The sequence below is a fragment of the Aulonocara stuartgranti genome (genome assembly GCF_965226115.1).
Source record: "Aulonocara stuartgranti genome assembly, chromosome: 3".
Taxonomy (NCBI): domain Eukaryota; kingdom Metazoa; phylum Chordata; class Actinopteri; order Cichliformes; family Cichlidae; genus Aulonocara; species Aulonocara stuartgranti.
In genome coordinates this window covers 51,299,251-51,322,675 of record NC_138941.1, presented here as the reverse complement: position 1 = coordinate 51,322,675, position 23,425 = coordinate 51,299,251, and the positions used below count along the sequence as shown (strand labels likewise).

The window sequence follows — 23,425 nt, the reverse complement described above, 5'->3', positions numbered from 1 at the left end:
AGGCACCTCATGTTCATGCATTTATTTTGTGGTTTATGTAATTATTTTTATTAGTATTATTTCTGTTATTATATATAATATAATATGGTATAGTATTACAATATCTAAGTCGATGCTTAAAGAAAGAAAAACAAGAGTGAGCTAGTGAGTGACTGTGTATGTCTCTTTATTATAGTTATTGAACATGTATTAAAATTACTAGAAAAAAATTAATGAACAGAATGAGAAGTGGGTTATTAGATAACATTTGCAATCCAGCAAATACATATTTTACTTATTCAATTTGATTATTCAATGTAATATATCGTGAAGAAAACCTTGGAAAAAAGTTATCTACAGAAATATTTATGCAGAAAAAAACAACTGAATTTCCTGATCAAGGAAATTCATGATGTTACAGTAGAGGGCACTACAGCTTCACCAATCTGCGCCTCCCTGCTTCAGAGGGCTACAGTAATATCTCCTGATATCGCCTAAGTCTGGTATATTTTTAATTTAGAAAGGAAAAAGGAACAATAAGATGCAGGAATTTAGAAGCAATGTGTTGTAGAAATCATCCTTACATTAGAGAAGATCCACTGGTTCTCAATGTTATTATTGTGTGTCTTATGTGTAGTTTAAAGGTTGAATGAGGAGACTCAGATATAGGCAATTTTGTTGAATAAACTGTGTGACAGCATATTTTACAAATTATTTGCATTTTATGCATTTTAAACCTCCCCGGTGGTTTACATGCTTTGCAAGGCCTAACTGTGCCTACAGCTGTTATCAGTTTTCTCTGTAGAGCTAATGTTTGTACAATTCCAATTATATTTATAAGGTTGGAAATTACTGATGGTAGAAGTAATATACCTATTGTAAATATCAAGTACTAAGGCATTTCTTGATGCATATACATTTGCAGTTTGCATTAATGGAGCAATGCTCTATCTGTAGCTAGAGAAACACATAAAATTCAACAAGACAAGACATGGGTTACTATAAGAGACATCAAAGTTCCATCTTCCCATCTTTTTGCACACTAATTGGCTGTTTTCAATCCAGCTGCTATTTTTGGTAGAAGTCCCATTGTGCCTGATTGTCCTAACAACAGCTCTCCTCCTGTGTGTAAAAATGATCAAATATAGGAACGTTCGAAAAAATTATGGGAGGGTAAATCTGCTGCATGGTCCAGGTAGTGAGAATCTTTGGTTTAAAAAAAAATCTTTCAGTTTGGCAGTCTTGTACACACCGTAGTTCACATCTTTCTCTTGTTTTGGTAAATCTCGGGTGTATGATAGCAGCAATATTAATGAGACTGGGACAGCTCTGTCTTAACGTGGTGACTCTGTTTATTCCCAAGCTGCAACAACAAACACACACAGCGCAACCACCAGAGGGTGCTGCATGACCCATTGAATTTTTTCTCTCATACGCCTCATGATTCTATAGTACAGGGTGGGCCATTTATATGGATACACCGTAATAACATGGGAATGGTTGGTGATATTAAAGTCCTGTTTGTGGCACATTAGTATATGTGAGGGGGCAAACTCCTCAAGATGGGTGGTGACCATGGTGGCCATTTAGAAGTCGGCCATCTTGGATACAACTTTTGTTTCTTCAATAGGAAGAGGGCCATGTGACACATCAAACTTATTGGTAATGGCACAAGAAAAACAATGGTGTGCTTGGTTTCAACGTAACTTTATTCTTTCATGAGTTATTTACAAGTTTCTCTTTGTTCACAGCCATTGACATGTCAGAGGTTAACTACAGTTACATGATGATGTGTTTCCCTCTTTATGCACTGAAGCTGGCACGTTCCCTGAGTTTTTCCAGCAAGATGGTGCACCACCACATTATGGGCGCCAGGTCCGAGCATTCCTAGATGAACAGTTTCTGACCCCCTTAGACTTTTATCTTTGGGGTCATCTGAAGGATATTGTCTATGGTACGAGATCTGCAGCACCTCAAACTACGGATACTGGATGCCTGTGCTGGCATTTCTCCTGCGGTGTTGCTATCAGTGTGTGAAGAGTGGGAGAAGAGGGTTGCATTGACAATCCAACACCATGGGCAGCACATTGAACACATTTTATAAGTGGTCAGAAACTTGTAAATAACGTACAACTTTTTAAACAGATTTTCGCTATCAGAGCTCTGTTGAGCCAACCAAGGCTTGTTCCTACTTTCTTCTAACAGTGATGAGCAGTAAGATTTTCTAGCTTTAGGGAAGATCTTTTTTTTTCTTTTTTACAGAGTAACACGTGTTAACACATGGCATTGAAGAAGGTAACAAAGGAGGAAGCGCTTGTTTAAATTTTGTTACAGTATTTTGTGAGATTATTATACTATCTTATGCCACCTTAGACTTCTAATTGAAGAATTGTTGAATCATTATACGGCTATAGGCCACATTATACCTTGGATTAAAGATTGTGAAATCATTACACTGTTTTATGATGCATTATACTGCTGAATTATAAGAAATGCTGTTTTCAGAGGATCATGGCCTTAATTGTCTGATTAGAAAGAACAGAACATACTGCACAGGAAGCCAATGTCATAACTTAGGCTCACTGAGAGAGAAAGAATGTGGAAGTTTAGGTTTTATGACTTTGGAGGGGGGCTGAAGCTATAAGAACGTGAGAAATGGTCAGACATTCGAGATCTGGCAGACACCCTGCTGTCCACATCTCCCCTCCAGCCGTTTATGCTCAAAGTGTTGTATGGAATAAAGAGAATTGTATGGAATAAAGAGATTGTTGATTGAGCACTTATACACCAAGTGTTGTTCTTCCTTCAGCCCAAAGATCAAAGAATTGGGATATTTAACAGTTTTCAGAAAGTGAGGTTGTCATTATCAGCATCAATTAATGTTAAAATCTTCCACTATAATTATTTTATCTGAGCTGTTCTTCGTGTTTTCCAGTTGTGGATAATGAGTGTATCAGTTCTAGACTAAGGATAGTCACACCAAAAATAATATTTAATCTAACAATTTCTAAGCACAAATTAATTCATTTTAGATTATAGAACTGGAGAGTCAGGCTAACGTGTTGCTTTTAAAAGCTGCTCTTGAGAAGTGAACTTAATTATTAAAAATGTGTGTTAAATAACAGTGAAGCCAAAACTTCATTCAGCAGCTGAAATGAAAAAGCTCTTGAAGCTGTCAATAGATGTTCATGTTGTGCCAGTAGAGGGCGCTGTAGTTCCACCAATCTGTGGTTTGCTGCTTATGAGTTGGATGATCATGTGTTGGGGCAGCCCTATGGATATAAGAAAATTTTTGATCTACAGAGAGAAAAAAAGAAGAGCGAGAGATATGATCACTGATTTCTTTTATAAATGTAAGAAAGAAGTAGCAAAGGTTTTACAAAACTCTGCTCACAGAAACTATTTTTATGTTGAAATATGTACTTTTGTGGTTGTGCATGTCTATCATGTGTGAACACTGTGGAGTAAATTAGGATGATTATTCAGTTCATAGTATGGCCCCATGCAGTCATTTCTCAGAGTGGGATATTAGACATGCTCACCCAAAGGAATCGCTGTCCAATGAAAAGGCATATTCTTTAAATTATGATAGCAGTTTTGTATGCAACAGTTTTGCAGAGGAATTTGGTTGCGAATTTTTGTTTACTTGCATCCTAGCTTATTGTGGAAATTTTTGAAGTCGGGTATTCCACACACACACACACACACACACACACACACACACACACACACACACACACACACACACACACACACACACACACACACTAAAATGAGACCCCACTGCTGCAACAAGTCAAACAATTTCATCCCTCCTACATATTCCATGATCAACTGTAAGTGGTATCATTACAGAGTGGAAGTTGTTAAAAATCACAGCAACTCAGTCACAAAGTGTCAGACCACATAACGTTACAGATGAGGGTTGCCAGATTCTGGGGCACATCAGCAGAAAAACTGTGCACCTGGAGCTTCATGTTATGAAGTTGTCATTTCATGGTTTTTTGAGAGATCGGCTCCTGTAGTTTTAACGTGTTAGTGGCCCGGTATTTTTACCATTTAGTGTAATAAGGAGCCTGCCCTCATTCCCTTTATCCTTATGAGTCAGTGGGGATAATGGGTGCATTCCCTGTAATTTGTTGTCGATAAACTTTTTATGGTGCAATTGTTTGACGCTCTGATAGAATTTCTGAATAAATAAAAATATACTTACCTGTGTAAGGAAGGTATCTCTATCAATTTTAGACAAGTCCACCAAAGAGGTCATCTTCATTTGCAAAACTGCAACATCTAAACAGAAGAATGCAACATGTTAGAATTCAATAGAAATCACTTTGCGCTAAAGTTACTGCAAGTAGTTGCATTTATCAACGTTTCAAAGCAACCTCAATTCTGTTGATATTTTTTTAATTCAGACCAAATATTTTTTTCCTATTTTGTGTTAGTAATGAGAGATTGTGTCTTCCATGTTGTCCTCCATGACACATTAAACACAAATGGCTTAATAACTCCAGAATGTGACAATGTAAAATCAATCCGTGTATCTTTGGGTACACACTTTAAAGACTTTTATATCAAACAAATTTGTTTTGTGTTTGTTGTTGAACGAGCCTGTGTTCATCCACCAAGGCTTAGTTGGCTTTACCTAGTAATCGATTTCATTCCTGCTGGCATTTTGATTGTGATTGTATATTTCTTACTTTGCTGATCTTAAGTTTATTCACTAATTGACACTGTTGATTTCAAAGACAATCATTGTGTTTTTCTGGCCAGCTCATGCCTTTATTTTGGAGTTTGGATTTTGTATGCAGTTAGTCAATGCTACAAAATTCACTCAGCATACCTCAAAAGTATTTTGCTGGATTTACAAATTGTGACATGAGGGTATTATGTAGTGATATAAAACTGACGTGAATTTTACTGTTTTGGTGTGACCAGCAATCAATAGACATGAATTAAGGTGAGATTAATAATTGTTACACTGAGACAGAGTAACTATAAAAACATCACCTCATTTTATTCATACTCACAAGATGGTTCACTGGGTGTAGTTGATGTAGGAAGAGTTGTGCTTGGAGTATTAGTAGTAGTTGTTGCAGGTACAATAGTTGGAGTACCGGTAGTAGTTGTTGCAGGTACAATAGTTGGAGTACCGGTAGTAGTTGTTGCAGGGAAAATAGTAGGAGTACTGGTAGTAGTTGTTGCAGGTTCAGTAGTTGGAGTATTGGTAGTAGTTGTTGCAGGTTCAGTAGCTGGATTACTGGTAGTAGTTGTTGCAGGTTCAGTAGTTGGAGTATCGGTAGTAGTTGTTGAAGGTTCTGTAGTTGGAGTATCGGTAGTAGTTGTTGCAGGTTCAGTAGTTGGAGTATTGGTAGTAGTTGTTGCAGGTTCAGTAGCTGGATTACTGGTAGTAGTTGTTGCAGGTTCAGTAGTTGGAGTATTGGTAGTAGTTGTTGCAGGTACAATAGTTGGAGTATCGGTAGTAGTTGTTGCAGGTTCAGTAGTTGGAGTATCGGTAGTAGTTGTTGAAGGTTCTGTAGTTGGAGTATCGGTAGTAGTTGTTGCAGGTTCAGTAGTTGGAGTATCGGTAGTAGTTGGACTATCGGTAGTAGTTGGAGTATTGGTAGTAGTTGTTGAAGGTTCAGTAGTTGGAGTATCGGTAGTAGTTGGAGTATCGGTAGTAGTTGTTGCAGGTTCAGTAGTTGGAGTATCGGTAGTAGTTGGAGTATCGATAGTAGTTGTTGCAGGTTCAGTAGTTGGAGTATCGGTAGTAGTTGTTGCAGGTTCAGTAGTTGGAGTATCGGTAGCAGTTGTTGCAGGTTCTGTAGTTGGAGTATCGGTAGCAGTTGTTGCAGGTTCAGTAGTTGGAGTATCGGTAGCAGTTGTTGCAGGTTCAGTAGTTGGAGTATCGGTAGTAGTTGTTGCAGGTTCAGTAGTTGGCGTATCGGTAGTGGTTGTTGCAGGTTCTGCAGTTGGAGTATCGGTAGTGGTTGTTGCAGGTTCAGAAGTTGGAGTATCGATACTAGTTGTTGCAGGTTCAGTAGTTGGAGTATCGGTAGTAGTTGTTGAAGGTTCAGTAGTTGGAGTATCGGTAGTAGTTTTTGCAGGTTCAGTAGTTGGAGTATCGGTAGTAGTTGTTGCAGGTTCAGTAGTTGGAGTATCGGTAGTAGTTGTTGCAGGTTCAGTAGTTGGAGTATCGGTAGTAGTTGTTGCAGGTTCAGTAGTTGGCGTATCGGTAGTAGTTGTTGCAGGTTCTGTAGTTGGAGTATCGGTAGTAGTTGTTGCAGGTTCAGTAGTTGGAGTATCGGTAGTAGTTGGACTATCGGTAGTAGTTGGAGTATTGGTAGTAGTTCTTGAAGGTTCAGTAGTTGGAGTATCGGTAGTAGTTGGAGTATCGGTAGTAGTTGTTGCAGGTTCAGTAGTTGGAGTATCGGTAGTAGTTGGAGTATCGATAGTAGTTGCTGCAGGTTCAGTAGTTGGAGTATCGGTAGTAGTTGTTGCAGGTTCAGTAGTTGGAGTATCGGTAGCAGTTGTTGCAGGTTCTGTAGTTGGAGTATCGGTAGCAGTTGTTGCAGGTTCAGTAGTTGGAGTATCGGTAGCAGTTGTTGCAGGTTCAGTAGTTGGAGTATCGGTAGTAGTTGTTGCAGGTTCAGTAGTTGGCGTATCGGTAGTGGTTGTTGCAGGTTCTGCAGTTGGAGTATCGGTAGTGGTTGTTGCAGGTTCAGAAGTTGGAGTATCGATACTAGTTGTTGCAGGTTCAGTAGTTGGAGTATCGGTAGTAGTTGTTGCAGGTTCAGTAGTTGGAGTAACGGTAGTAGTCGGAGTATCGGTAGTAATTGTTGAAGGTTCAGTAGTTGGAGTATCGGTAGTAGTTGTTGCAGGTTCAGTAGTTGGAGTATCGGTAGTAGTTGGAGTATCGGTAGTAGTTGTTGAAGGTTCAGTAGTTGGAGTATCGGTAGTAGTTTTTGCAGGTTCAGTAGTTGGAGTATCGGTAGTAGTTGTTGCAGGTTCAGTAGTTGGAGTATCGGTAGTAGTTGTTGCAGGTTCAGTAGTTGGAGTATCGGTAGTAGTTGTTGCAGGTTCAGTAGTTGGCGTATCGGTAGTAGTTGTTGCAGGTTCAGTAGTTGGAGTATCGGTAGTAGTTGTTGCAGGTTCAGTAGTTGGAGTATCGGTAATAGTTGTTGCAGGTTCAGTAGTTGGAGTATCGGTAGTAGTTGTTGAAGGTTCAGTAGTTGGAGTATCGGTAGTAGTTGTTGCAGGTTCAGTAGTTGGAATATCGGTAGTAGTTGTTGCAGGTTCAGTAGTTGGAGTATCGGTAGTAGTCGGAGTATCGATAGTAATTGTTGAAGGTTCAGTAGTTGGAGTATCGGTAGTAGTTGTTGCAGGTTCAGTAGTTGGAGTATCGGTAGTAGTTGGAGTATCGGTAGTAGTTGTTAAAGGTTCAGTAGTTGGAGTATAGGTAGTAGTTGTCGCAGGTTCAGTAGTTGGCGTATCGGTAGTAGTTGTTGCAGGTTCAGTAGTTTGAGTATCGGTAGTAGTTGTTGCAAGTTCAGTAGTTGGCGTATCGGTAGTAGTTTTTGCAGGTTCAGTAGTTGGAGTATCGGTAGTAGTTGTTGCAGGTTCAGTAGTTGGAGTATCGGTAGTAGTTGTTGCAGGTTCAGTAGTTGGAGTATCGTTAGTAGTTGGAGTATCGGTAGTAGTTGTTGAAGGTTCAGTCGTTGGAGTATCGGTAGTAGTTGTTGCAGGTTCAGTAGTTGGAGTATCGGTAGTAGTTGTTGCAGGTTCAGTAGTTGGAGTATCGGTAGTAGTTGGAGTATCGGTAGTAGTTGTTGCAGGTTCAGTAGTTGGAGTATCGGTAGTAGTTGTTGCAGGTTCAGTAGTTGGCGTATCGGTAGTGGTTGTTGCAGGTTCTGCAGTTGGAGTATCGGTAGTGGTTGTTGCAGGTTCAGAAGTTGGAGTATCGATGCTAGTTGTTGCAGGTTCAGTAGTTGGAGTATCGGTAGTAGTTGTTGCAGGTTCAGTAGTTGGAGTAACGGTAGTAGTCGGAGTATCGGTAGTAATTGTTGCAGGTTCAGTAGTTGGAGTATCGGTAGTAGTTGTTGCAGGTTCAGTAGTTGGAGTATCGGTAGTAGTTGGAGTATCGGTAGTAGTTGTTGAAGGTTCAGTAGTTGGAGTATCGGTAGTAGTTGTTAAAGGTTCAGTAGTTGGAGTATAGGTAGTAGTTGTCGCAGGTTCAGTAGTTGGCGTATCGGTAGTAGTTGTTGCAGGTTCAGTAGTTGGAGTATCGGTAGTAGTTGTTGCAGGATCAGTAGTTGGAGTATCGGTGGTAGTTGCTGCAGGTTCAGTAGTTGGAGTATCGGTAGTAGTTGGAGTTTCGGTACTAGTTGGAGTATCGGTAGTAGTTGTCGAAGGTTCAGCAGTTGGAGTATCGGTAGTAGTTGTTGCAGGTTCAGTAGTTTGAGTATCAGTAGTAGTTGTTGCAAGTTCAGTAGTTGGCGTATCGGTAGTAGTTTTTGCAGGTTCAGTAGTTGGAGTATCGGTAGTAGTTGGAGCATCACTAGTAGTTGTTGCAGGTTCAGTAGTTGGAGTATCGGTAGTAGTTGTTGCAGGTTCAGTAGTTGGAGTATCATTAGTAGTTGGAGTATCGGTAGTAGTTGTTGAAGGTTCAGTCGTTGGAGTATCGGTAGTAGTTGTTGCAGGTTCAGTAGTTGGAGTATCGGTAGTAGTTGGAGTATCGGTAGTAGTTGTTGCAGGTTCAGTAGTTGGAGTATCGGTAGTAGTTGTTGCAGGTTCAGTAGTTGGAGTATCGGTAGTAGTTGTTGCAGGTTCAGTAGTTGGAGTATCGGTAGTAGTTGTTGCAGGTTCTGTAGTTGGAGAATCGGTAGTAGTTGTTGCAGGTTCAGTAGTTGAAGTATCGGTAGTAGTTGTTGCAGGTTCGGTAGTAGTTGTTGCAGGTTCTGTAGTTGGAGTATCAGTAGTAGTTGTTGCAAGTTCAGTAGTTGGAGTATCGGTAGTAGTTGTTGCAAGTTCAGTAGTTGGAGTATCGGTAGTAGTTGTTGCAAGTTCAGTAGTTGGAGTATCGATAGTAGTTGTTGAAGGTTCAGTAGTTGGAGTATCGGTAGTAGTTGTTGCAGGTTCAGTAGTTGGAGTATCGGTAGTAGTTGGAGTATCGGTAGTAGTTGTTGCAGGTTCAGTAGTTGGAGTATCGGTAGTAGTTGTTGCAGGTTCAGTAGTTGGAGTATCGGTAGTAGTTGTTGCAGGTTCAGTAGTTGGAATATCGGTAGTAGTTGTTGCAGGTTCTGTAGTGGAAGTATCGGTAGTAGTTGTTGGAGTATCGGTAATAGTTGTTGCAAGTTCAGTAGTTGGAGTATCGGTAGTAGTTGTTGCAGATTCTGTAGTTGGAGTATCGGTAGTAGTTGTTGCAGGTTCAGTAGTTGGAGTATCGGTAGTAGTTGTTGCAGGTTCAGTAGTTGGAGTATCGGTAGTAGTTGGAGTATCGGTAGTAGTTGTTGCAGGTTCTGCAGTTGGAGTATCGGTAGTGGTTGTTGCAGGTTCAGAAGTTGGAGTATCGGTAGTAGTTGTTGCAGGTTCAGTAGTTGGAGTATCGGTAGTAGTTGCTGCAGGTTCAGTAGTTGGAGTATCGGTAGTAGTTGTTGCAGGTTCAGTAGTTAGAGTATCGGTAGTAGTTGCTGCAGGTTCAGTAGTTGGAGTATCGGTAGTAGTTGTTGCAGGTTCAGTAGTTGGAGTATCGGTAGTAGTTGTTGCAGGTTCAGTAGTTGGAGTATCGGTAGTAGTTGTTGCAGGTTCAGTAGTTGGAGTATCGGTAGTAGTTTTTGCAGGTTCAGTAGTTGGAGTATCGGTAGTTGTTGTCGCAGGTTCAGTAGTTGGAGTATCGGTAGTAGTGGTTGCAGGTTCAGTAGTTGGCGTATTGGTAGTAGTTGTTGAAGGTTCAGTAGTTGGAGTATCGGTAGTAGTTGTCGCAGGTTCAGTAGTTGGAGTATCGGTAGTAGTGGTTGCAGGTTCAGTAGTTGGAGTATCGGTAGTAGTTGTTGCAGGTTCAGTAGTTGGAGTATCGGTAGTAGTTGGAGTATCGGTAGTAGTTGTTGAAGGTTCAGTAGTTGGAGTATCGGTAGTAGTTGTCGCAGGTTCAGTAGTTGGCGTATCGGTAGTAGTTGGAGTATCGGTAGTAGTTGTTGCAGGTTCAGTAGTTGGAGTATCGGTAGTAGTTGGAGTATCGGTAGTAGTTGGAGTATCGGTAGTAGTTGTTGCAGGTTCAGTAGTTGGAGTACTGGTGGTAGTTGTTGTCGTTATTATTGGTCCTATAAACAGTCAGAATTAGATGTTATAACTCAGTTACACTGATTCAGTAAATTCAATTTAAAATGTGGCTGAAATGGTGAAAGGCTCTACTCACCGTTTGCAACAGTCACAGTGACACATCGAAGCTCTGAGTGATACTTGGTTCCACTGTAAAAATAAGTAAGTTTAATATCGGCCTCTGATGCCATGATATCTTCAAGTCACCTAAGCACTGATACTTTCTATCTTAATTGAGCATGCTTTTACGACATGGTGGTTTTCAAACTGGCTGCTTTCTAATACTTGCACCCCTTACTGTACCCCTTACTTATTTCTGGCGCCACTCCGAGCTGGCAGCCAGTATCAGCAGCTCCGACCTGACCGAGTCCTTTTTTCTCTTTTTTTATTGTTATTGTGTTTCTTGTTCTTGTTTTTTTTTTTTTTATTGAGGGCTGTACTACTCTGCAACAGAGTTTAGAATTTTATGGACAATTGTTTTTTTTATCACATTTTTTACGGCATCTGTTTCCGGAGAGCGCATGGATGTCCGACCGCTCATTGTATACAGCAGGGATCAGCTGTTAGCCCTCAGCGCCGCTGCTGTTCCGCCTAGCGCCAAGTGAGCCAGCATCCCCTGCGACGTGAGGAGGATGAGACGCGGCACTTGGGCCGGGATCGGGCGTCGCAGTAAGGTTAGGAGGTACCAGCCTGCGATTCCATCTGTTATTATGGGGAATGTGAGAATGCTCCCCAAAAAAGTGGATGAACTGGCGGCTCTAACCCGACATCAGCGGAGCTACAGGGAGTGCAGCCTGATGTGCTTCACAGAGTCGTGGCTAACCGCGCTAAATCCGGACTCATACATAAACATAGTTTTCATCTGATCCAGGTCAACAGAACAATGAAGAGTGGTAAGAAGAGAGGAGGGGGTCTGGCTGTGTTTGTGAACGATAGATGGTGTAACTCTGGGCATTTATCTATCAAAGAGACACTATGCTGTAAGGACATTGAGCTGCTAGCAGTTAGCATGAGACCGTACTATTTATCGCGAGAGTTTACACACGTCATTATGATAGCTGTGTATGTCCCGCCCTCTGCTAATGCTGCAGCAGCCCTTGAGGTCCTGCACACTGTAACCAGCAGACTCCAAACACAGCACCCTCAGTCCCTTTTCCTGATCTCTGGGGACTTTAATCACATCACCCTGTCTTTCACAACCTGGATCATCTCCAGCCTGTGTATAAACCTCTAGTACACAGAGAACCAGTTGTGAAACACACAGTTAGGAAATGGTCGGCAGAGACTGAAGAGGCCCTGAGGGATTGTTTCCATTCTACTGTGTGGGACAACCTCTGCAGCCCTTTGGAGGTTGACCTCAACAGCATCACATACTGCATTACAGATTACATGAACTTCTGTGTGGACAACAGTGTACCCATCATAAAGGTACGGTGTTTTTCTAACAACAAGCCATGGATAAATCCTGAAATTAAGGCTCTCCTCAAGGAGAAGAACAGAGTCTTTAGATCTGGAGAAAAACAGGAGCTGAGAGTTGTCCAGAAGAAGCTGAAATTTTATTATTATTAACCTTTATTTAACCAGAAAAAGTCCCATTGAGATTAAAAACCTCTTTTTCAAGGGAGTCCTGGCCAAGAGGCGACAACATGTTGAAATTACAAAGTTACATACATATAAGTAACAATTACATTTTAGAAACATTTTTCTCTGGCTCTCTCAATCTGGACTTAAAAGCATTTAATGAAATAAGATCTGCTATTTTCCAGTCTTTTTGCATCATGTTCCATGTGAAAGGGGCAGCATAAGTAAAAGCCCTCTTTCCCAGTTAAGTTCTTGCAAATGGAACATTGAGCAAAAAAAGATCACTTGAACGCAGGCTGTAAGAAACAGTACTCCTCCGTGTGAGCAGATCGCAAATGTAGGTGGGCATTTGTCCAAGCAGGGCCTTATAAATAAAGATGCACCAGTGAACAAACCTCCTGGAGGACAACGAAGGCCATCCCACTCAAGCGTACAGATCACAACAATGGGTCAAGGCCCTACAGTTTGTAATAAACCGTAAAGAGGCATGATATACTGAGTCAATCTTATGAAGACACTGGGCGGAAGCATTCATGTACAGCTGATCACCATAATCTAAAACAGATAAAAATGTGGCATTTACAAGATGCTTTTTTGTCTCAAAAGAAAAGCAAAATTTGTTTCGAAAGAAAAATCCCAGTTTTAGTTTGAGTTTTTTCACAAGATTGTCTATGTGAGATTTAAAGGTCAGAGAATCATCAATTAAAAAGCCAAGATATTTATACGTATGCACCACTTCTATGAGGTTTCCCTCAAGAGTGGACACCAAAGGGACAGTTTGAGGAAATCTCTTTATGTTTGAAAACAACATTAGCTTTGTCTTTTCAGCATTGAGAACCAATTTCAGCTCCAGAAGTGTGTGCTGGACCACGTCGAAAGCTTTCTGCAAAGATTCTATTGCCTTTTCAAGATTTGAGCCAAAGGAATAAATAACTGTGTCATCAGCATAAAAATGCATACTAGCATTGGACACATTTTGTCCCAAATCATTTATATACATGATGAACAACAGAGGTCCTAAAATTGAATCCCGTGGCACCCCAGTGTGAATATTCAAAAGTTCTGAGCACAGATTTTCATATTTAATGCATTGAGTCCTGTCACTCCAATAGTTAGTGAACCAGGAGACGACATGTCTAGACAGCCCCAAAGAAAGAAGCCTATGCTTTAAGATGGCGTGATCCACAGTGTCGAAAGCTTTTGACAGGTCGATAAAGAGAGAAGCACAGTGCTGTTTTTTATCAAGAGCAACAAGTATGTCATTTATCACTTTTGTGGCAGCAGTAACAGCACTATGCTGTTTTCTGAACCCAGATTGCAGTTTTGAGAGAACTTCATTAGAGTACAAGAACTCTTTTAATTGCTCACTGACGAGAGACTCAAGGACTTTTGCCAAGACACACAAGTTTGATATTGGCCTGTAATTAGTCAGAATGGCCGGGTCGCCTCCTTTTAATATTGGCGTAACAAAAGCAGACTTCCAAACAAGTGGAATTTCTTTATTTTGGATTGAAAGATTAAAAAGGATCGTAAGAGGTTGTGCAATGTAATCAGCTGCTATTTTCAAAAAAATAGGGCTCTATTAAGTCTGGCCCTGGGGGTTTCCTGTGATCTAAGGCTTTAAGAGCTTTATGCACTTCCTGGACAGAAAAAGGAGAAAAATCAAAAAGCTCCCCAAAATATGTTTGGGGTTCTGTGCAGGGAATCATGGGGGCTGCTCCAACAGAGTTAAATAAAAAACCAGTAGCTACGAAGTGCTTGTTAAAGCTATTTAAGACCTCAGTTCTGTCATAAACTGGGACAGAATCTTTTAAAATGAATTTTGGAAGAGCCTGTGATATTTTATTTATAGATAAAGACTTAATTACTTTCCAAAATTTCTGAGGGTTATTCAGGTTTTCTGTAGTAACAGATAAATAATATTCTGACTTAGCCTTCTTGATAAGTGTTGTGCATTTGTTTCTTAATTTCCTGAAATCTAACCAGTCAGTCAGGGAATCGTTTTTCCTAGCTTTTGCCCATGCCACGTTGCGCTGATGGATGGACTCTGATAATTCCGATGAAAACCAAGGGTTCTCCCGTCCCTTGACCCTAAATTTTCTGGCAGGTGCATGCTTATTTAAAATCTTCATAAAAATTTCTTTAAAATAAGCCCAAGCCAGATGGATGTCTGGTATCAGACTCACATTTTCCCAATTTACCATGGACAAGTCATAATGAAACGCTTGCTCATTAAATATTTTAAAATTTCTTTTACAGATGATACGCGGTTTACATTTAGGGATTTTAGTGTTCCTACAAGTAGCAACTACACAATGATCGCTTAAATCATTACAGAACACGCCTAGAGACAGGAACTTATGAGGGACATTTGTTAGAATTAGGTCAATCAAAGTAGATTTGTCAGGACTCTTTATATTTGGCCTTGTAGGTAGGTTGACCAACTGGCTAAGATTAACAGAGTCACAGATTTAAATTCATCAGAAGCTATATTCAGCCAGTCCCAGTTCAAGTCTCCGGCCAATAGAAGTTCATTATAATTTAATTTGGACAGAAGATGCTTTAGAGATAATAAAGTTTCCTTTACAGCAGACGGAGGCCTATAGCACCCAACAACTGTTATAGAGAGAGACTTTACTATTTTAATATTCAAAGCCAAGAATTCCATTTGTTTAGGAATAGATTCAGATAAAACAATGGATACTTCATATCTTGATTTAACATAAATTGCTACGCCTCCACCTTTCCTAGGCCTATCTGTACGATAAAGATTGTATCCCGTTATGTTGATGTCATCATCTGTAATAGATTTGGACAACCAAGTTTCGGAGATAATCACAATATACGCGTTTGTCAATTTCGCCCAAATTCTGACCAAGTCCATCTTGTGTAATAAACTGCGTACGTTTAGATGAACACATTTTAACCCTGGCTGAGATTTAAAATCGGCAGGGGTCTGGACACTTTTCAACTCAGGTCCAGGATTTGGTTGCACATCTCCGGATATAAGTAAAAGTAAAACAATCATCATTAACCTTCGTTTCATATTACATTTAAAAGCATTTTCGTACTTTGCAGATGTTAACGACAAATACTGCTTTTTCTTAAGTGAAAATGAAAGATTATACAGAACAAGAGAACCTTGTAATTTGGGTGATACTTCATATCGATTTAAGCTAACAACCAGAGCCAAATGAATCGTTGGTGACTCCAGGTGCACTTCTACAGTTGACCTAGTGCCACTAAAATAAGTTTCACCCATACTCAGCTCATATTCTGCAGTTCTCACCCAAAGAGCACCGCAATGTCCCAAGTCCCAAACCACGAATATACACAATAAAGCTTCGATAAGTGTCCTCGTCTTCATAATGATAGCCCAGGGTCCAAAATGGGGGTGAATACAAAAGGCTCCAACCTATTAGCTCCGAATCCGAGCGGAGGTGGACTAAGCAATCCGGGGATCAGATGGAGGTGCGTCGTAGCAGGCTCCAGCCCGGCCTGTTAGCTGCGTGTCCGGACGGTGTAGCAGTCTCCGGCCTGTTAACTCTGCGTCCAGGCAGTATAGCAGGCTCCGTCCTGTTAGCTCCGCGTCCGGGTGGTGTAGCATACTCCGGCTTCGTTAGCTTCGAAATACGGACAATGTAGCCGGCTCCAGCCTGCCAGCTCCGAGTCCGGGAAATGCAGCGGGCTCCGGCCTGATTTGCTCCGAGTCTGGGGGACGCAACAGTCCGAGCTAGCTCCAAACAGTGCTAGCTCCAAGTCCGAGCGGGGGAGGACAAGGAGGACAGGGCAGGGCCCAGCCTGCCCTCCCAGGAATCTAGTAGACGCAGTAGGCACTGGCAGGCTCCGGCCCATCAATCCAGAGTCCAGATGGAGGCGGACACGGTAGACTCAGGTTTGCCTACCCAGAGTCAGTATTTAGACCGGCCCGCTTTGCCCAAAGCCCTATTTCAGTCCAGAGGGAGACGCTACGGCGAGAGTTTACGTGTCGCCATCTTGGAAAAAATTCAGTGTTGTGACAGTCAGCTGGAAATGGAAGATAAGGCAAGAAAAGGAAAACTACAGGAGGAAGATGGAAGAGCAGCTGCAACAGGACAACATCAGAGGGGTTTGGAACAGCCTGAAGACAATCTCAAGACAAAAACCAACCCCCCAGGCTGCAGGAGACTTGGGGTGGGTGAATGACCTAAATAAATATTTGAATAGGTTTGATCAACCACCCACCCCTCCCCCATCACGGTCCCCCCTGCTGCCATTTCCCTCATCTTCAGGAACTGCCTGTCTTTCATCTCAGGACTTCTGTTCAATCTGTGCCTGTCACTGGGGAAAGTACCACAGCTGTGGAAGACATCCTGTGTGGTACTGGTACCAAAGACGTTCCTCTTCACCCTCCACACTGCAGACTTCTCCATCAACTCCCCATGCTGCCACCGACAGAAGTTCTCTGACGACTCTGTCATAGTCAGCCTCATCACAGGAGTACAGACAGTGAACTCTGGACTTTGTGGACCAATGCCAGCAGAACCACCTGCTGATCAACACTGGAAAAACCAAGGAGTTGGTGGCGGACTTCCGGAGACGCAGACCGACCACATTGACAGCGGTGAACATGCAGGGAGTGGACATTGAGATAGTGGACTCGTATAGGTGCCTGGGTGTTTACCTGAATAATAAGCTAGACTTGAGCCACAACACAGATGCTCTATACAAGAAGGGTCAGAGCAGACTCTACCTGGTGAGGTGGCTGAGGTCATTTGGAGTCCAGGGAGCGCTTTTAAAGACCTATGACTCTGTGGTGGCATCTGTAATTTTTTACAGTGTTGTATGTTGGAGCTGCTGTTTATTGACAGCTGAGAGGAAGAGGTTGGATAAACTCATCAGGAAGGCCAGCTCTGTACTGGGATGCACCCTGGACCCCAGTGCAGGTGGTGGGAGACAGAAGGACTCTGGCCAAAATAACATCTCTGTTGGACAGAGTCTCCCACCCCATGCATGCATGTAAATGTTGCTGAACTGCAGAGCTCCTTCAGTGACAGACTGCTGCATCCTGGATGCACGAAGGAGCGTTTCCGCAGGTCCTTCCTCCCTGCAGCTGTCAGACTGTACAATCAGAACTGCTCCCAACAAACATAGATGTTACATCAGCGCTGTAACTTGGCACTATTTTATCAACCAATTCACACTATAACCAGGGTTTGCCTCTTATCTGTATTTAATTTAATTTAATTTAATAACAGTACAGTACTCTGTTTTTGGTAACCATTGTCCTTGATGTAAATATGTAAAAAATGTGTATGTTTGTTTGTATATGTGTCTTTCTTGCTGCTGTTACACCCAAATTTCCCCTTGTGGGACAATTAAAGGATTATTCTATTCTATTCTATTCTACTGGTCACTACAGCAGAAGATTTGCCTCCTATGTTTCTAACATCCTTTTCAGTCACACCAACCCTATGTATGTCTTCCTTCACTACATCCATGAATCTTCTTCAATCTTTTTTTCTCTTTTTCTCTTTCTAAAAGCAGTGTTAGGGAGTAACGAAATACATGTACCAGCGTTACGTATTTAAAATACAAAATATAAAATATAATATAATATAACTGTATCCTGTTAACGTTTAAATAGGTGGTAATCGGAATACAGCTACTTTGTTGAAATAAATGGAATACACAGTGGTCATTTCCTGTTTCGTATGTTAGGCTATCCCCTCTCTATGTCTTCTCCAATTTGGTGATTAAACACAGTCAGGCGCAGGTTTAGCTCAGTTGGATCCGCATGTAATTACATATCACATGGCTGAGAGCGGCTGGCCCAGGTTCGAGTAGGATTCGCAGCCTTTTATAAAAAAAATACCCCCCCCCCCCCCCCCAAAAAAAAACAAACAAACAAACAAAAAAAAAACAACCCAATTTCTATTTGGGATTAATACAGTTTCTCTGATTACTAACATTGTTAGCTGGCGTTAGCTGAGGTTAGCTCATAGACTGCAGACTGTTAGGCCGTTTCTAAATACTCATGTACTTGAGTCCGTACTCGTGTTCTTGCTAGTCTGGACTTCATAAGTTCGGACTTTCCGAGAACGCAGTGCGATCATTCCACAATTGGAACAGCAGTGTACATGATGATATCACAGCTCCGGAGTTTTTACTGCCGTCCCCTCTTAATTTAACTGTAATTAATATTTGCAATGGAAATGACACATGACATAAAAAAATGACACATGATGTAGTAGATTTCTTTAAAAAAAGATAATTGAAACTAATTTGATTTGAACAAATATTTAAATTATAATCTGATCATTTTTGGAGCAGCCTTCAGGATCTCCAGTATTAACATGCTGTTTTTAGACTTGATGGATAGCATTAACAACCTGCTACCTGCAAATAATCATGTGCAGTTACACATGATTATTGACAGACAAAAAGAAAACATATTACTGATACCGAAATAGTTTTCTATACAAGATCAATGCAAAAAGTGCAGCCTTACCTAATGTCCATCCCACTGTTATTCGTTTTATATTAAGATTCAAAAATTTAGTTGGTATTGGTAAGTGAGTAACCTTCAGTAATGGTAATAAATCACACAGCAATAGTGCATTCATGTAGTTGTAAAAAGCATGATAATATATGTAAGAGCTGTTTTTCTCTTGTTATCAGCTTCCTGGTTTTCATTTTGTCTCCTCACTACAATCGTAATCTCAAAAGATTAAAAAAAATGTTTATTGACTCAAAGGAGAGCTAACTGACTTCTAATGACGGAACAATCCTTAAAACAGGAAACTTTTTCAGCAACAAGTTAAAATGTCCATCCATCCATCCATCTTCATCTGCTTTATCCGAGGCCGGGTCGCGGGGCCAGCAACCTTGAGCAAAGAGGCCCAGACCTCCCTCTCCCCAGCCACCTCCTCCAGCTTATCCGGGGGAACACCAAGGCGTTCCCAGGCCAGCCGAGAGATATAATCTCTCCAGCGTGTCCTGGGTCTGCCCCGGGGCCTCCTCCCGGTGGGACATGCCTGGAACACCTCACCCAGGAGGCGCCCAGGGGGCAGCCTTGTCAGATGCCCGAACCACCTCAGCTGGCTCCTTTCGATGTGGAGCAGCAGCTGCTCTACTCTGAGCCCCTCCCGGATGGCCGAACTTCTCACCCTATCTCTAAGGGAGAGGCCAGCCACCCTTCGGAGGAAGCTCATTTCTGCCGCTTGTATCCGCGATCTCGTTCTTTCGGTCACCCACAGCTCGTGGCCATACTTGAAATCCTCCATTTGGGGCAGGAACTCATCCCCGACCCGGAGTGAGCACTCCACCCTTTTCCGGCTGAGAACCATGGCCTCAGATTTGGAGGTGTGACTTTGAAAATTTTTCATTTTCAGGAATTTCAGCTGCTATAACTTTCTACAGAGTCATTTATATGAAATATGAGACTGACCCAGAAACGGCCTGGACAACAAAACAGATGGGGAGGCTTTGTCCGTCTTCGCTCTCAGATGGTGCCCATCTCAGGGTGAACTGTCCAGGTCCTGATGCACTGTTGATTAACTTGTATGGCCCACTGTAGAGCAGTTCAGAGATCCTTCAAAAGACAAAATCAAAAACTCGTCAAATTGTGTTTCTTTTTTTCAATATCTCCGCGACTACAAAAGGAGCATATTTCTTTGGTTTCCCAACTAGAGCACAGCTTTTATTAGGCCATGCTTGTTTTTTGTTTTGATTTTTTGCATATACCAACCAACCTTGGAAGTGTTTCATGTTGCCTTACTTTCAATGTTTACTGTTGTTTTACCTAATCTTTTTGTATTTATGTCCTTAAATCTGTATTGTCTTGGCTGTTTTTCACTTACTGTGTCGTCTAACTTGACGTCTGACTGTAATCTTGTACATCAGCACTGGAGTTTTGTAATACTAAAGATCATGTCAGATATGTAACCTGATAAACTAAAAAATAGTTTTGATTTTCACATCACTCATTTCTGATAGATTCAGACTTCTAGGACTATTTCTCATGTCTACCCAGAGGCTGCCCTGAATGAAATATTTAAACTTTTATATATTCAGACAAAGTCTTTAACTGTGTTTTACTTACATGGAGTTAAGTGCCTCTGCAGTGATGTTAATTTCCAGAGTCTGACTGACATTGTTGTAGAGCTGAGCTCCGTTGGCTGGTGTTGGAGGAAGAAACTTGGGCAGAAAGAGTCCTTCTGTGCAGGATGGCACTGCACGATCAACTGGAAGAATACAGAGAAGTTAAGGTGATTCTCACAGGATGCAAAGATGATCCAGAGTAAAATATCTGCTGGACAGATTAATATTTGTTGGTCCAGAGAATCAGTCCCGATGACACTGGTGGTCAAACATCTCTGTACATCAGGCCGAGCACTAAGTTCATCAGCAGCAGCTCTTTAGTGCTTTCATTGTAAGATAATGAAACGTATATAGGTACCTTTCAAAGCAAACTGAATCGGTATTTTGCTGATGGCATTGTTGGTAGTTATTGTTGTTTGTGTCCCGCTGGTTTGAGTCAGAGTGATGGTCTGTCTGGGGAAGTCCTCCATAACCAGCTGTACTACATACGAACCTTCATTACTGCTGCTGGTGGGGCTGAATGACAGAGTACAAGACGACTGCAAGAGGACGAAAATGGGCTTGAAGTTAAAATAACCAAAATGTTTTCTGTCATGTAATTAAATTGAGGGCTATAAATAACTGCTACTTCTTTTGGACAAACTTTCACTTCTACCAAATCGATATCAATTGTAATTCAATTAAAAAGCTTTTAGTCTTTGCCTGTCTCATCTGACATGAGAGTAACAATCATTGCTCACCGATGAGAGGCTGAGGACAGAGGGTGGAGTGCAGGGGTTACACTCTAAGAGTGCAGAGTTTCCATATCTGCATTTAACTTCGTCTCCATCAGGGTCAAACATCAACAGGCTGAAATCTCTCTGACAGTTTGAAGGAACTCTGAGAGAGAACCAAAGATTGTAGCTCTATTTGCTGTATTCATTTTAATGTAACGAACGGGTGATAAATACTTTGTTAAATTAATTGAAAATGAAAAGGATAAATGAAAAATATGAAATGTAAACGAAAACTAGATTTATAACAAAGATACACACATAAAGTGGGCTTACCTCACAGCTGGTAGGATGGTGGTCTGAGGTGATGTGTTGGCTTTGCTGATGTCAGACCGGTTCCTCAGTTCCACCCGAGTCACAGCTCTCCAGTATATGATGTTATTGATGTTTGATATCCAGTTACCACTATTCAACCTTGATAGAAAATTCAGTTTTCAAAGTCTGAACATAACATGTTTTAGTAAATTATTAGTTTACCATGTGTCACTCATCAAAAAGACTGTTTAGTGGAGCTGCTGATGTTTTGGGGAAGTTGTTTTGTCGCCCTTCAATGGCAATTAAAAAATGTTGTAACAAATTACCTTTTCCTGTTGTTGTACACTCACCAAAGTTCAAACGGAGCGTTGCTGGAAACCCGTCGAGTCATGATTCCCTCTCTCTGACACCAGTCTCCACTGCTCTCCTGTTTTACCACATATAGTGTGTAGGTTCCAGTCCCACAATCACCACTGAGGCAACTCCATATATCACCATGTGTGCAGTCGTGGAAGTTCAGTTTATACCGAATGGTCACCTGTAGAGTTACAGCCACAAAGTGTTTACCTAACATTTTAAATTTTTCAAGTCCCTAAATTATTTTAGAAAGAAAATGTACGTACTGTGACAGATCCATCTGCAAAAGTGTCCTTTGGGTAGTAGGTCATGACTGTGCCTAAAAAATGTGAAGCCTGAGTGCCGCAAACCATCAGCAGCACCAAAGATGTCTCAGAGAGCAACATGATGAATGTGTGTGTCTTTGCACAAAGGCAGAAATCACTGAGAACACCTGTACATCCAAAGACAGCCTCACTTTCACTCTGTCCTTTTGTCTGATGTTTTTTTCCCACACGGAAGTTGATTCAGTTTGTAAATCAGAAAATTACCTGGAATGAGGAAACGTCTTTCAAAGATTACAGTCAGATGGGTATTGCACCGAATGCAGCTGTCTAAACCACCTGCAAGAAGCACGAGTATATTTTCAACTATATTTAAACAAAGTTGTTTTGAATTTGTCAAAACAACATTTGTTTTTAATTTCATCTTTTGGGGGGCGACCGTGGTTCAGGGGGTTGGGGAGCTCATCTTGTTTGTGGAAGGTTGCCAGTTCAACCCCCTGTCTGTCTCAGTCGTTGTGTCCTTGGGCAAGACACTTCACCTATCGCCTAGTGGTGATGGCCAGAGGGACCGATGGCGTGGTATGGCAGCCTCGCTTCGGTCAGTCTGCCCCAGGGCAGCTGTGGCTACAACTGTAGCTTGCCTCCTCCAGTGTGTGTGGATGTGAGAGTGAATGAATAGTGGAAATGTAAAGCGCTTTGAGGGTCTCGAAAAGCGCTATATAAATGCAATGCAATCCAATCTTTCAGTTGTAATAGTGATTAACACAGTGTCAATTGGTTTTGTGAAACAAAAGTTACTTCTTTTTTTTTTTTATTGAAAGTTTTGTAATTATGACAGTCATCCACATGAAAAAAAAAAAAAAAAAAAACAGTAAAAAAACCAAACAAACAACTTATGATCATTGCTTCACTCTCATGGTATGTTTAGACCAAACACAAATCCCTCTTTTCCCATAATTACATATAGATATACAAAATTTGAGCCCCAGTCATCTTTATGGACCGCCAGCCCTGTATCATTCAGCTTTGATATGGAGACAGAAAAAATAGGAAGGGAAAATATTGTAAAATCCAAATTCATTCTATATCTCACAAATGATCATTTCTGTGCAGATTGTACCTTCTTATTTTCCTTTGGCTTTGCTAAGAAATAACGTCTTATTGCAGATTATATTCTGCCACTGAGAACCTCATAAGCTTTTTTATAAAAAGGTACTTTAATTTAGCAATACACACAAACAAAAAAACAAACAAAAAAAAAAACCAACCCGCCCCCGTCCCCAGAAAAAAAAAAGACAGAGAAAAAACCCCCCCAACAAACAAAGATACTACGCTCTAACAATAACATAATGGCACAGTGAGACCCGCAGATCTGCTCGGTCCAGTCTCTTTTATAAACTACCTTAAAAAAAAACAAAAAAAACGTCCTTAGCAGACCTTCCTTCTTCCAGTAGTTGCGTGAATATCTCATCCCATGTTACCACCTTCAACAAATCTCTCCCATTTCCTCCAGTTTTTATGAAATTGGTCCATTTTGAGGTTAAAAAAAAAAGTAAGTTTTTCCATTCTATGTATTTCCTCCATTATTCCTATCCAATCTTTCTTTGTTGGGGGCTCTTTCTCCAGCCACCTCCTGGTAAGCGCTTTTTTGCCAGCTCCCAACAGGATGTTTATCAAGTATTTGTCCTTTAAGGAGGCTGCTGATGGGATATTGCCCAAGTACACAGTACAAAAAATCCAAATTTAGTTTGAGACCAGTCACCAAGTAAATTGATTTGACCAATTCACTCCAGTATGACAGGATTATTGGGCATTTCC

At 41.2% G+C, this 23,425-nt stretch overlaps 1 long non-coding RNA gene across 1 annotated transcript; it reads right to left on the bottom strand.

Moving 5' to 3' along the window:
- Positions 1-1,721: 1,721 nt before the first annotated feature.
- On the bottom strand, positions 1,722-5,281 carry LOC309703880. Its single transcript, XR_014276064.1, has 3 exons — positions 5,010-5,281; positions 4,193-4,269; positions 1,722-3,276 (listed from the first exon to the last, which is right to left on the bottom strand). It is a non-coding gene; the product is annotated as an uncharacterized lncRNA (long non-coding RNA).
- Positions 5,282-23,425: the final 18,144 nt, after the last annotated feature.